The following is an 11,090-nucleotide window of genomic DNA, read 5'->3' on the forward strand; positions in this document are numbered from 1 at the left end:
GACAAGCCAACTGTCCAAGAAACATGACAACATATCTTTAATATTTACGTACCAGCATGTATATTTAAGTTATCTTTGGATTCATCTTTAATTGGACCTGTTTTACATTTTACACCACGCGGCATATCTTTGCATTTATCTACTCTAGCAAAGTTCGAGCTCAACTCATTGGGAAGGAAATGGTGTGGCTTATTTTGCGCTAGTTCAGTCTTTAACCAGAAACTGTTGCATCCTGTGCATTCTTCAAAGTTTAGGCTTGGGTCTGATGTTGATCTCCACCATGGGGTAAAAATGGAAAAGGAAAATAGCATGATGCAACTAGAGGATCAACAGCTTGGTTTTCTTTCCTATTTGAATCAAGAGTGTCTAGAAAAATTAAGTGGCCTCTGCCAAACAAGTCTTAGGCCCTCTTTGATTTGCAGGATTTTGAGAACGTAGGAATAGGAAAAACACAGGATTTGAGTGGCATGTCCATTTGAATCCTATAGGATTAGCATAGAGGGTTTGATGTCATGGGGAAAACAAAGGAATTGTAAAAAGAGGTTGGAGTGGATGTTTGATTTCCAATGAAATATAGTACACTTGATTTCATAAGAAAAAATCCTATAGGATTCAATCCTTTGAATCAAAGGACAGCCGTAGGAAAAAATCCTAAGGATTCTAACCCTCCAAATATTCTATGTAATTCCTTTGAATCAAAGAAGCCCTTACAGTGTTGTGGAAAACAAGTCTCACAGAAACTCTTTGCAAAGTAGAAAAGTCAGCAGGGGTGACTAAACCGTTGACAGTGACGAGTCGGTCGATGACAGCCAGATTCTTGTCTAAATGTCCACACATGTGACACAGACAATCCAACAATCCAAGTATCATGAAAAGAATTGACTAGTATTTGCGGAACAAAATACATCTATGTTTAATTATTTCTCTTGTCTTGGATTCCCTCTATACATTTTACATGGCATCCAATATATAAAGTTGAGTAGAGAAGCAGGTTGGTCCTTTTTTCATCACAACTACATACTTGGGTATAAATCTTCCAGTGAACATGTAACTAGTTTGTCTGTACATTTGATCCTTTTGTCGGTTCTTCAAAACCCAGTCTGACTAAGTGTCTTATTTTGTGCTAGTTCGGTATTAGATCCAAGATTGTTGCAGCTTGTGCATTCCTCAGAGTTGAGGCTTGACCTGCTGTTGATCCCCACCATGGTAAAAATAGAAAAAAGGAAATTGCAAGATACGCTTTGGACGAAACTTCATTTGCTTTCTATTAAAAACTAGGAGTTGCTTGTGTACATGAAATTGTTTTCTTTCCCCTTTTAAGGAGTTGTAGTGTTAGGTCTAGGAGTCCGATTAAGCTATGTTTCCTTTCTTTGTACTTTAAGTCTTATGTACTCCCTGCGTTTCATTTATTTCGCATATTAGCTTTGTTCTGGGTCAAACTTTATAAACTTTGACCAAGTTTATAATAGAAAAATTAACATGCACAATACCAAGTCAATACCATTATAATCATCTTTCCGTAAATTTTCATGCCATATATATTTTTTATTGTGAAAGTTTAGATTGTTTTTGATAAACTTGGTCCACCTAATAAATTTGACTTATTTCAAAGCTAATATACGGAGTAAATAAAATCAGACGGAGTACTATACATGCCCCATGGGCTATGCGATATAGATACGTTGCTCCATAACACCCCCTTAATATTTGCTCCCTGTAATAACTAGGGTCGGAGCAATTACCAAAGCATCAGACATACTGAAATTTACAAGAAGGGCTCCATCATTTTGGCCCGAAATCTCACAGGCAAGCTGCTGGTCAGCTGTCACAAGTGTATTCGAGGGTCTGGGTGGAGATGCTCTGCCAACTGCAGCGATGACTTTCCTGTCCGGCAGCTCGACCGTGGCCCGCCAATGTTTTTTTTCAAGTAAACAGAACTTTATTAAGCAGTAGGTTCAGCAATATCGCTGGCAACAAGAACGTTGTGATGGACTTAGGAGGTGTTTGGTTACAGGAATGGTATCGGTAATCAGATTACACAGTTTCAAGAGGTGTTATAAGTTCTTTCCTAGTTTGTTTGGTTTGTCCACGGTAAAGGAAACCATGCAATCCAGACGTTTATGTTGACTTAATAACGGTTTGGTGATGGCCGTCTTAGAAAGTACATTATGTTGACTTAATAACGGTTCGGTAATGAGCTCTCCGTTTGTTACTACAACTTGCTTGCAAAACTAGTAAAGCTTGTGGTGCACTAATGATCTTGTACATGACAAGATGCTACTGCCTGCAGGCGCAGGCTGGACCTAGTTTGCACGACGATGGACGATCCCAAACATCTCGCCCATGTCCAGTGTCTCTGGGCCCGCCCCACACGGAATCGCCCAGTCAAAGTGGTACAGGAGGTTTGCCAGCACAAGCTCCATCGTCGTGCTCGTGAACAAGGCTCCAGGGCACTGCCTACGACCAGCTCCGAACGGGATGAACTCCATCTGTGGCCCTTGCTTGAAGTACTCCACACTCATCTCCTCAAACCTCTCCAGCCTGAACTCCGCGGCATCCTCACCCCAGTTTGTCGGGTCCGTGCCAACCGCGAAGGCGTTTATCATGACGGAGGTGCCCTTGGGTATGTGGTAGCCCATCACCTGGCAATCCTCCGTGGCCGCCCTGTGTATCAGTGACACAGAGGGGTGCAACCTTAGCGTCTCCTTGATGACCATCCGAAGATAGTGCAGGTCGCCGAGGTCTGCGCTGGTGATGGTGGACCTGCGGTGGTGTCCGAGCATCTGCTGGAGTTCGAGTTTGGCCCTTGCCATTACGTGTGGGTTGCGGATGAGTTCTGCCATAGCCCATTCTAGGGTGGAAGATGTAGTGTCCGTAGCAGCTCCAAATATTTCCTGTTGCAAATTATTGAATGTTAATTTTAGGCAATGTTGAATTGCATGTATCAAACAATTCATCTAAAAGTCCGGGAAAAAAAGTTCGAACTGATGGGGAAAGACGAACAATATATATATATTTTGAAACAAGAATAGGTTACTACTAGCTAAAAAGATTTGGTTGCAAATGAGTGATGGTACGTAGAAGCGGAATCACTTACAAAGATGACGGCCCCGATGATCTCCGACGTCGAAGGGAAACTGAGAGTGTCTTCGTCGTGCAGCCTAAGGGCATCTCCAGCTGCGCCCTCAGGAACGCCTCCCCAGGCGTTTTTTTTTTGCGCTGGCGCCGAAAAATCAGCCTAGTCGCGTCCCTAGGAGCCCGATTTTCGCCGGCTTGGGCGGAAAACAGCGCTGGCGGATCCAGGCCGAACCCGATGCGCTGGGGGGTGCCCGGGGGCGCCGGGGCGAACTGTTTTGTCAGCGACTACCCTCTTCTCGCCCCTTCTCGTCCTCATCGCCTCGTTTCCCGCGGCGAATCAATGCCAAAGCTGCCGCGCTGCCGCGCCGGTCAGCCTGCGCCATTGATGCCTCACGGGCGGCGCAGTGAAGACCGGATGACGCGCGTCCCTTGCCCTCCCTCGCCCGCCACGCGTACTCACGGCGGCTCGCGCATGGGCGGCGCCTCGGCCTATATAAGACACGCCACAACGCACTCGGCGACTCGCACTCTCTCGCCGTCGTCGTTCCTCCCTCTCCTCTCTCTCGCCGTCGTCGTTCCTCCCTCTCCTCTCTCTCGCCGTCGTCGTTCCTCCCTCTCCTCTCTCTCGCCGTCTCCAGCACCCATGGCAAGCGCTTCCCAGGCGACGGCGCGGCGAACGGCTTCGGCCGACGCCATCTTCACGAGAGCGAGGCTCGCCTCCTTTTCGAGGCCGAGTACCCGGTCCCGCCGGACATGCGGGTGCCCGGGGCGTGGAGGATCAGCGCCGGCAGCGTGCCGGTGCCCCCGATACCCACCGGCGCGGCGCGACGTGCGGAGATCGCACGCATCCGCTCGTCCCTGCCGCGTGCGGCGAGGGAGGGGCCACGGTACGTCCCCGACAGCCCGCTGTGGGAGCCCTACTTCCGCCGCCGTCACGCCGAGCAGCTCGAGGCCACCAACGGCGTCGAGCCCTCCGGCAGGCTCAACGCCGTCGGCCGGCGTCGGTGGTGGGGCGTGCCCGGGCGCACGTTGGAGGCCGTCCTCGAGTACATCGAGGGCGGCAACACGCCGCGCCTCGAGTACCCCGCTCCCCCGTCCTTCATACGCTGTCGGGGAAGCTCCTGGACCCCGAGGCGCATGGAGACCAGGGGTCCTCCTCCTCCTCCGGCGGCTCCCCCTGCCTCCACCTCCGCCCCGTCAAGCCAGAGCCCCAGGGCGCGCCTGTCAGCGCGCGCACCCGCAGCTCCGGCGTCCGCATCGGCGACAACGCCTCCCCCACCGGCCGCTTCGTCCTCGTCGAGCCCAAGCCGGAGCCCGGCCTCCCCGCGGAGTACGAGCAGGTAGCCCGGCATGGCTTCTCCGACGAGGACGCCCTGCGGTGGGCGCGGGACGACTACCTCTGCGACGAGATGGTCCGGCAGCGCCGGCCCTGGAGGAGATCGCCGCCCGCAAGCGTGGGCGCGAGGACGAGCACGGCGTCGTGGTCCTCGACAGCGACGACAACGACGACGCCCCCGGACCGTCCAACCCGCCGCGCCAACCGGGGAGGGATGCAGCAGGGACGGCGGAGGCGTCGGCGGGGACGACGATGACGACGACGGCGGTGACTACACGCGGTTCTACCGCCTCCTCGGCATGTAGAACCGCGTGGGCGGGCGGCGAGGCGGGCGGCGAGGGAGACGGCGAGGGTAGCCCGCGGTAGTTTTTTACTTTTATTGTAAAGTATGTTTAAATTTGAACGAACTCGCCGATGTTTGCGTTAAATTTGAGTCGTGTTTGCGCCGTATTTGACTTTTTTTTTAAAACGTGGGCACCGCGACTGGGGGACATCACGCCCCCAGTGCGCGGTTTAGCGCCGGTGCGTCCCGGGGGGCGATTTTTTGCCGCACGTCCAGCAGGTCTTCGTCCTCTTTAGGTGTAGGAGTAGGAGTACCAGTAGCGGTAGCAATAGCCGAGGCATTATTTTGTTTCTTCTCCTTGCGCTCTTGGATGATATCTGCCAGGATTCGTTGTATCCGGGCGTGGCTCCTCCTCAGGTCGCGGGAGTCACCCGTCAGCCACCGCACCAGCCGCGACGACGGGTAGAGTTCCACCAGGCTGAACCCTCCCACGAGCGAAGCCAACACGGCGAGCTCTCGGAGGTACGCCTCCTGCTGCCGACACTTGCCGCCAAACGCCGCCCTGGCGATGATGTTGTTTGTCAGCCTGGCCAGCTCCTTGCCAATGTCGATGATGGCGGACGCCGAGGCAGAAGACGCGGTAGCCACCGACTCCATGAGGTGTGTGACCTCGGCTTGCTTGATGGAGTCCGTCCGGCGCACCTGCCGTGCGCTGAGCAGCTCCATGATGCAGAGCTTGCCCATCTGCCGCCAGTGGTCGCCATAGGGCGCGAAGGCCAAGCCTTTGCCCCCGCAGCTGACGATGTCCAGCGTGGGACCGCTCGGGCGGGTCGCGAAGGTGAGGTCACTCGTCTTGAACACCTCCATCGCCGCCTCAGGCGTGGACACAATGATCCTGGGCACTTCGCCGAGCCTCAGCAGCCTGAGTGGGCCGTGCCGGCGTGCCAGGCGAAGGAATGCGCGGTGGGGCGGCAGTTTGGTGCCGACGAGGTGGTGGAGACTGCCAATGATGGAGCAATGCTACATTTACAGTCGTTTTACCAGATGGGAGCTTACGGATGGAAGTGGCATCATTAGATTGGAGACAGGAGAGCCTCACACCTGAAATTCAGGGGGGAGTGATGAATTAGATAGGACATGCAAGAAAACAGACACGTTGCTATCTGTCACACCACCGAAAGTCCAGATCATGTCAAAACGAAGAGATGAAACCAAGAGATGACTTAGCTGTAAGAGGTTCTAGCTTCGAGGTTTTAGGTTTGTCCTAAGTCAAACTTCCTCCAGTTTGACCAAGTTTGTAAAAAAAGATAGTAATATATGTGTATGTATATATATATATATATATACACACACACACACATAAAAACAAATGTATGAAAATATACTTTATGATGAATCTAATGGAACTGGATTAGTGTTGTGAATTTTGTTATGTTAAAAAGTTTGGCTTAGGGCAAACATAAAACTTCAAATATTTTGAATCGGAGGGAATAAATACAGCCTGCAGGCCTGCACACATCGCTACTACAAGCACATACTAACACATCACTTAGCAATACTACAACTCTAGAGCTTCAAGATCCTTTATGTATCCACATCAAGGTTTTATTTTTCTCAATACTGGTTTTTTACCGGGCCGGACTGGAGGGAGTACACGTCTTCTTAGCAAGATGTTAGAATCAACTGCCTCCAAATTCCATCACATCTATTGCACGCCAACCATGAAAGTTCACACTTATTCCAATTTCACACTTATTCCATGCACGTTCTTGACCTTTGATTTTTCAACTATTACATGTGGCCACACATAGCCTTGGAGACTTGGAAAATTCCATGTCTTACAAGTGTACAATCGGGTGGACAGAACTCATCTTCGTTTTTTTTTTTTTTTGAGAAGTCATCATCGTTTTTCAGACCACGTGATATGCAGGAAGACTTCCATGCTTGCATGTTTGCAGAATCAATCCTGATATTGTCAAGTCACTAACAATACGTGTTGATACATCTAAAAAAGTCTGATTAGTCTAGATAGGTGGCGGCTTTGATTAAACAGTTGACAAATCAGCTTGAAAAATCACTTATAATCTGATTTTCGTATGTATGTATATTATATTATGGCTACTAGCTGATGTGTACATGCAATAATATGTTTCACATAAACCAGTTTTCATGTTTTCTTTTTTATTAAAAAAGGAGGGTAATAACTCCTAGCCTCTGTGACGACTCATGCTTGCATCCATTTTATTGCTTTGTGATCGTCTGTAAAAAGAAAATAAGAAAACACCATACTCGCCAGACTAGATCAACTGAAATAAAGATTGTAAATCACACTTGTGCATAAATAATCATGTTGCTAAACCATCAGTTGAATTGGTTGGACATAGTTACAACAATCTCCAAGTGGGTGCACCTAGCTATCAAAAACATGGGCTTCTACATGTTGTGTACTTATTGACTTAAATATTGCCAATTTTGGTACGAACTTATACTAAACTGTGTTATAAAATTTTACCGAGGGAGTAGAAAAGAATCATGCATGTTAGCGTACGCAAGTAGGTGTGGCGGCGTGGTGGCGGGCGCTGGAGGCGGGGTCGTGGGCGCGTGGCGGCGGCGTGGTGGGCTTCACGTGCTTGTGCGCGTCCATGGCACGGGCTCCGGCTTGGTCTGGCTCGGTCGGATCTGCGGCCCGGTGGCCACGAATGGCGTGCGGAGACTCACCAGCGGGGCACGGGCATGTCCGCTGTGGCTCACACGGCTGTTGGTGGCCGGTAAGCGAGGCCCGGCGTGGCACCTCTTGACTGTTAGGGCGCCCTCGACGTTGGGTGGGTGTCCGCTCCTTGCGGATCTGAACTGGAGGCCGTGGTGGGGCGTTGTAGGGGGAAACTTGAGGAGGCTGGAAGGAGGGATGGGTGGTCTGCCCACCCGTCGCTGGCGTGGGGTGTGTCGGTTGAGGTCTCGCACTGCTCCGCTGCACCCCTTTCTCTTTCCCCTTGCATAGTTGCCTCTGCATCAATCTTTCGAAGCATGCCGTTGCTGGCGGCACCGACATTGGTAGGGGTCTACTTGTGGTGGAGATACGCTCCTTTGGGTGGCCGATGCGGGCATCGGGTCGGAGTTGTGGTGTTTGTTGGTGGAGCTCGCATCTCGGGTGCGGACTGGCGACCTTGGTGGCCTGGATAGCGGGGTGGCTCAGGCTCAACGATCCATGGCGGTGGGAGGCAAGTCTCTTTGATAGGGCGCACCCTAATCGGAGGTGGAGTTGTATGCCGGGGTGAAATCCTTGTCTGACCGTGATCAGACCGACGGTGGTAGCGTCCGGGGCATAGTCCCATTCTTGTAGGCTCTGTCGCGGCCTCTCCTAATGCCCCGTGTTGCTCCAGATGAAAATCTCGATCCTTTGGATCGGGTGGTGGCGGCGCTCTGTGGTTGTGTCCTTCCTGAATGCACAACCTTGAAGCTGACGGTTCGTTAGCGGTCAGCTGCGTTGTTCAGGGTGGCTTGTTCTTGATGGAGGGCTCCGTCAACTTCGTAGTGATGCTTATTGTACATCTGTTGTTCGCTTCGAGTTGGCTTAGTTGATCTTCGACCTTTTTGTATCTTGCTTTGGGTGTGTGTGTGTGTGTTTGGGTCCCATGTTGTGTGGTTCGGATGTATGAGATCCGTTGCTTTATAAGCCCTTTTCGGTAAATGGGCATGAAAGATGGGGATAAGGCTCCAAGAGCTACTGTTTCAGTCACATAAGGTGTTGTATCAGTACCTAAAATGATGAAGTGGTGTTTCTCTGCTCTGCATGCCTCTCCATCCTTTCAAGGATCCGATAAAACATTTGTCAAAAATCTGATCCAAACGACTATTGATATCTTCCATGTTTTCATTGGAGGAGGATGGTGTGGTGAGCTGGTTCATGGAAGGATTTCTTTTTGGTCAGAATTTCCGGTAACCGACCTGTTGCCGCAAAGTTTAGTGACCCCCGAAAAATTGATAGTACTCAATGCTTTTTGAAGTTTTTAAAAAATTAAATGACTGAATAATGTTAAATAGGCTGCACTTGGCTTAATTAGCGGTACGGAGTGTGGCCCGCCATTCTTTTCAAGCTTTGCTTAAAAAATTACTGGTCGCGGTGTGGTTCATCGAGTGGAGATCGAGACCTCCTGAAGGTATGCTGCCCACTAGAACCGAAAATGGGTTAAATATATTATATTTTCACACCAAATTTTTGTTGATTAAAAAATCATTTGAAATTTTAGGCCAAAAAATCTAGAATTCCCAAGATTTTTTGGAAGCCTAATTTTCCGGCCCCTCATGAAATATGACTTGAATAAAAAAATATTGGTTCTTAGTGATGGTGGAAGGGATGGAGAAAATTTAGGGGAATTCTCGAGGTGGAAGGGTGGTGATCTAGCTCTAAAATACCTAGTGTTAGAAATCTCCCATTATCTCATGAATAGCACATAAATTACTCTCAGATAGAAGGATTTGTGTAACAAGATTACACGAACAAGCACAAGGGGCAATGCGAATCAATGCCAAGCTGGGAGAGAGTGCCACCACTGCTCTGTTATCAAAGCCTGGATGTGCTTTTTTCAAGAAGATGCAAGAGCATTGCATGTCTTTTTCATTAAGAAGAAGAGATTTTGTACATAGATCATTAGAAGGGTCAGAGGCCACCTTCCACAGACAATACCAGAGTTGCCGCTTAGCAAATTTGAAACAGGTGCCCACCATCTACCCTAGCAGCACTCCACAGGCGTAGTTCTGCACGGATTAAGGACACGGCAGCAGTGGTTAAGGAAGCCTTGTGGTCGAAGACACGGCTGTTATGCTCCAGCCAGATGAATCACAGTGTGGCGGCGATGATGGTATTCATCATCTTCCGATGCCCAGCCGGCGCTGCAACAGATAGATTGAGGTGTGAACCTATGAAGTCTCAGCGGCAGCAATATATGGTACCACACCTCACGCGCAAAGGGGCAGCCAAGGAACATGTGTGTGATATTCTCGTCGACCAGGTAGCAGAGTTGGCATTGTTGAATGGTTGCAAGGTTCCGGCATGGCAACCTGTCGGCCGCCCAAAGTCTTCGACGCACCGCCAACCATGTAAAAAATTTGATCTCAAGGGGAGCCCAATGGCCTCCAAATTTCTTGGGCGCATCGGGTGAAATCACGGCCAAGAAAGAATGTGGCCTACGTGTAAGCCAGAGTAAGCTGATCGATGCACTCCTTCCATTACTTATAGTCACCGGCTACAATAGTTTGAACGTTTGCCGCATCCCTCTAATGATGGTTCATGGCAAAACAGTGGTGATTAAGGAATTACTCACTCCGTTCCAAAATAAGTGTCTTAATTTAAAACTAACTTTAGTATAAAATTATACTAAGTTTGAAACATTTATTTTGAGACGAAGGGAGTAGCTAATAGGAAGACGAGGTCGTTCCTTTTCAGCACCTCCATTTGTGCCCCCAGGGGTAGACACATGACGATGGGCAGTTCGCAGAGCCTCAGCAGCACAGGCAGCCATGCCGGCGTTCCAGGCGTAGGAATGTGCAGTACGATGTGGTGGCGGCTGCCGATGATGGGAAGGATCCATGGACCTCGGACAAGCTTGGCTCCCGTGTCCTTACCACGTAGAGCCTGCCACACAAAGAGAATCGTGCCTACTGCCACCACACACAAAGCTTCCGTAAGAGAGTTTGGTTCATCATGTCCATGGCGACTGGTCAGCTGCCGACCTTGGTCTCCGGTCCAACTACGTGCTGGACTGCATTGAAAACCAGGCCCATCGACAAGGGTGTGCGAGCGGTGCGATCGCACAGGCCCCCGACATCGTAGGGGCCCCGATCGAAGGAAAAACCATGTAACGGCCGCGGTTCATGCGCTGGTTTGCTGCCTTTTTCGGCTGGCTCGCTCGATCCGGTTTAATTGGAGCAAACCTTGCACGAGAAGCGGAACCTTCGTTACGGTGCCCTAATACCCAGCCAACAGACCCTCTGTTGGCCCAGTATTGATTTATCTACTCCCCTTTCGGCCTGTTTGTAAGAGAGCAAGTAGAAAAACAAGGCAGGCTTGTTACGCTAATGGGCCTAATTGCTATCGCCAACAGCGCATGTTTCTTTACTGCAGCAGCCTCTGACCACAGGTATATTTTCCAAGGTAAGTCGTAGCCATAAGTCCGGGATCAAAATAGTTGAACGAAAAATTAGTTAGGGTTATTACTTTTTTGTTACAATCATTCTCTTTCTTGTTCTTTTGATATCTTCCTGTCATGTCCATTAACTCGATTAGGCATGCACTTAGTTTTAATCAAAATTAATAGGATTATCACACTAGCCGTATGCTAATTTCTAATTGTAGTACTAATGTTTTGTTGTGTGCTCCTCTGCTACACTATTTCA

At 49.7% G+C, this 11,090-nt stretch overlaps 1 pseudogene; it reads right to left on the bottom strand.

Moving 5' to 3' along the window:
• Nucleotides 1-2,251: 2,251 nt before the first annotated feature.
• Nucleotides 2,252-10,522, bottom strand: LOC119357393 (annotated as a pseudogene).
• Nucleotides 10,523-11,090: the final 568 nt, after the last annotated feature.

This window comes from Triticum dicoccoides, chromosome 2A (genome assembly GCF_002162155.2).
Source record: "Triticum dicoccoides isolate Atlit2015 ecotype Zavitan chromosome 2A, WEW_v2.0, whole genome shotgun sequence".
Lineage (NCBI taxonomy): Eukaryota > Viridiplantae > Streptophyta > Magnoliopsida > Poales > Poaceae > Triticum > Triticum dicoccoides.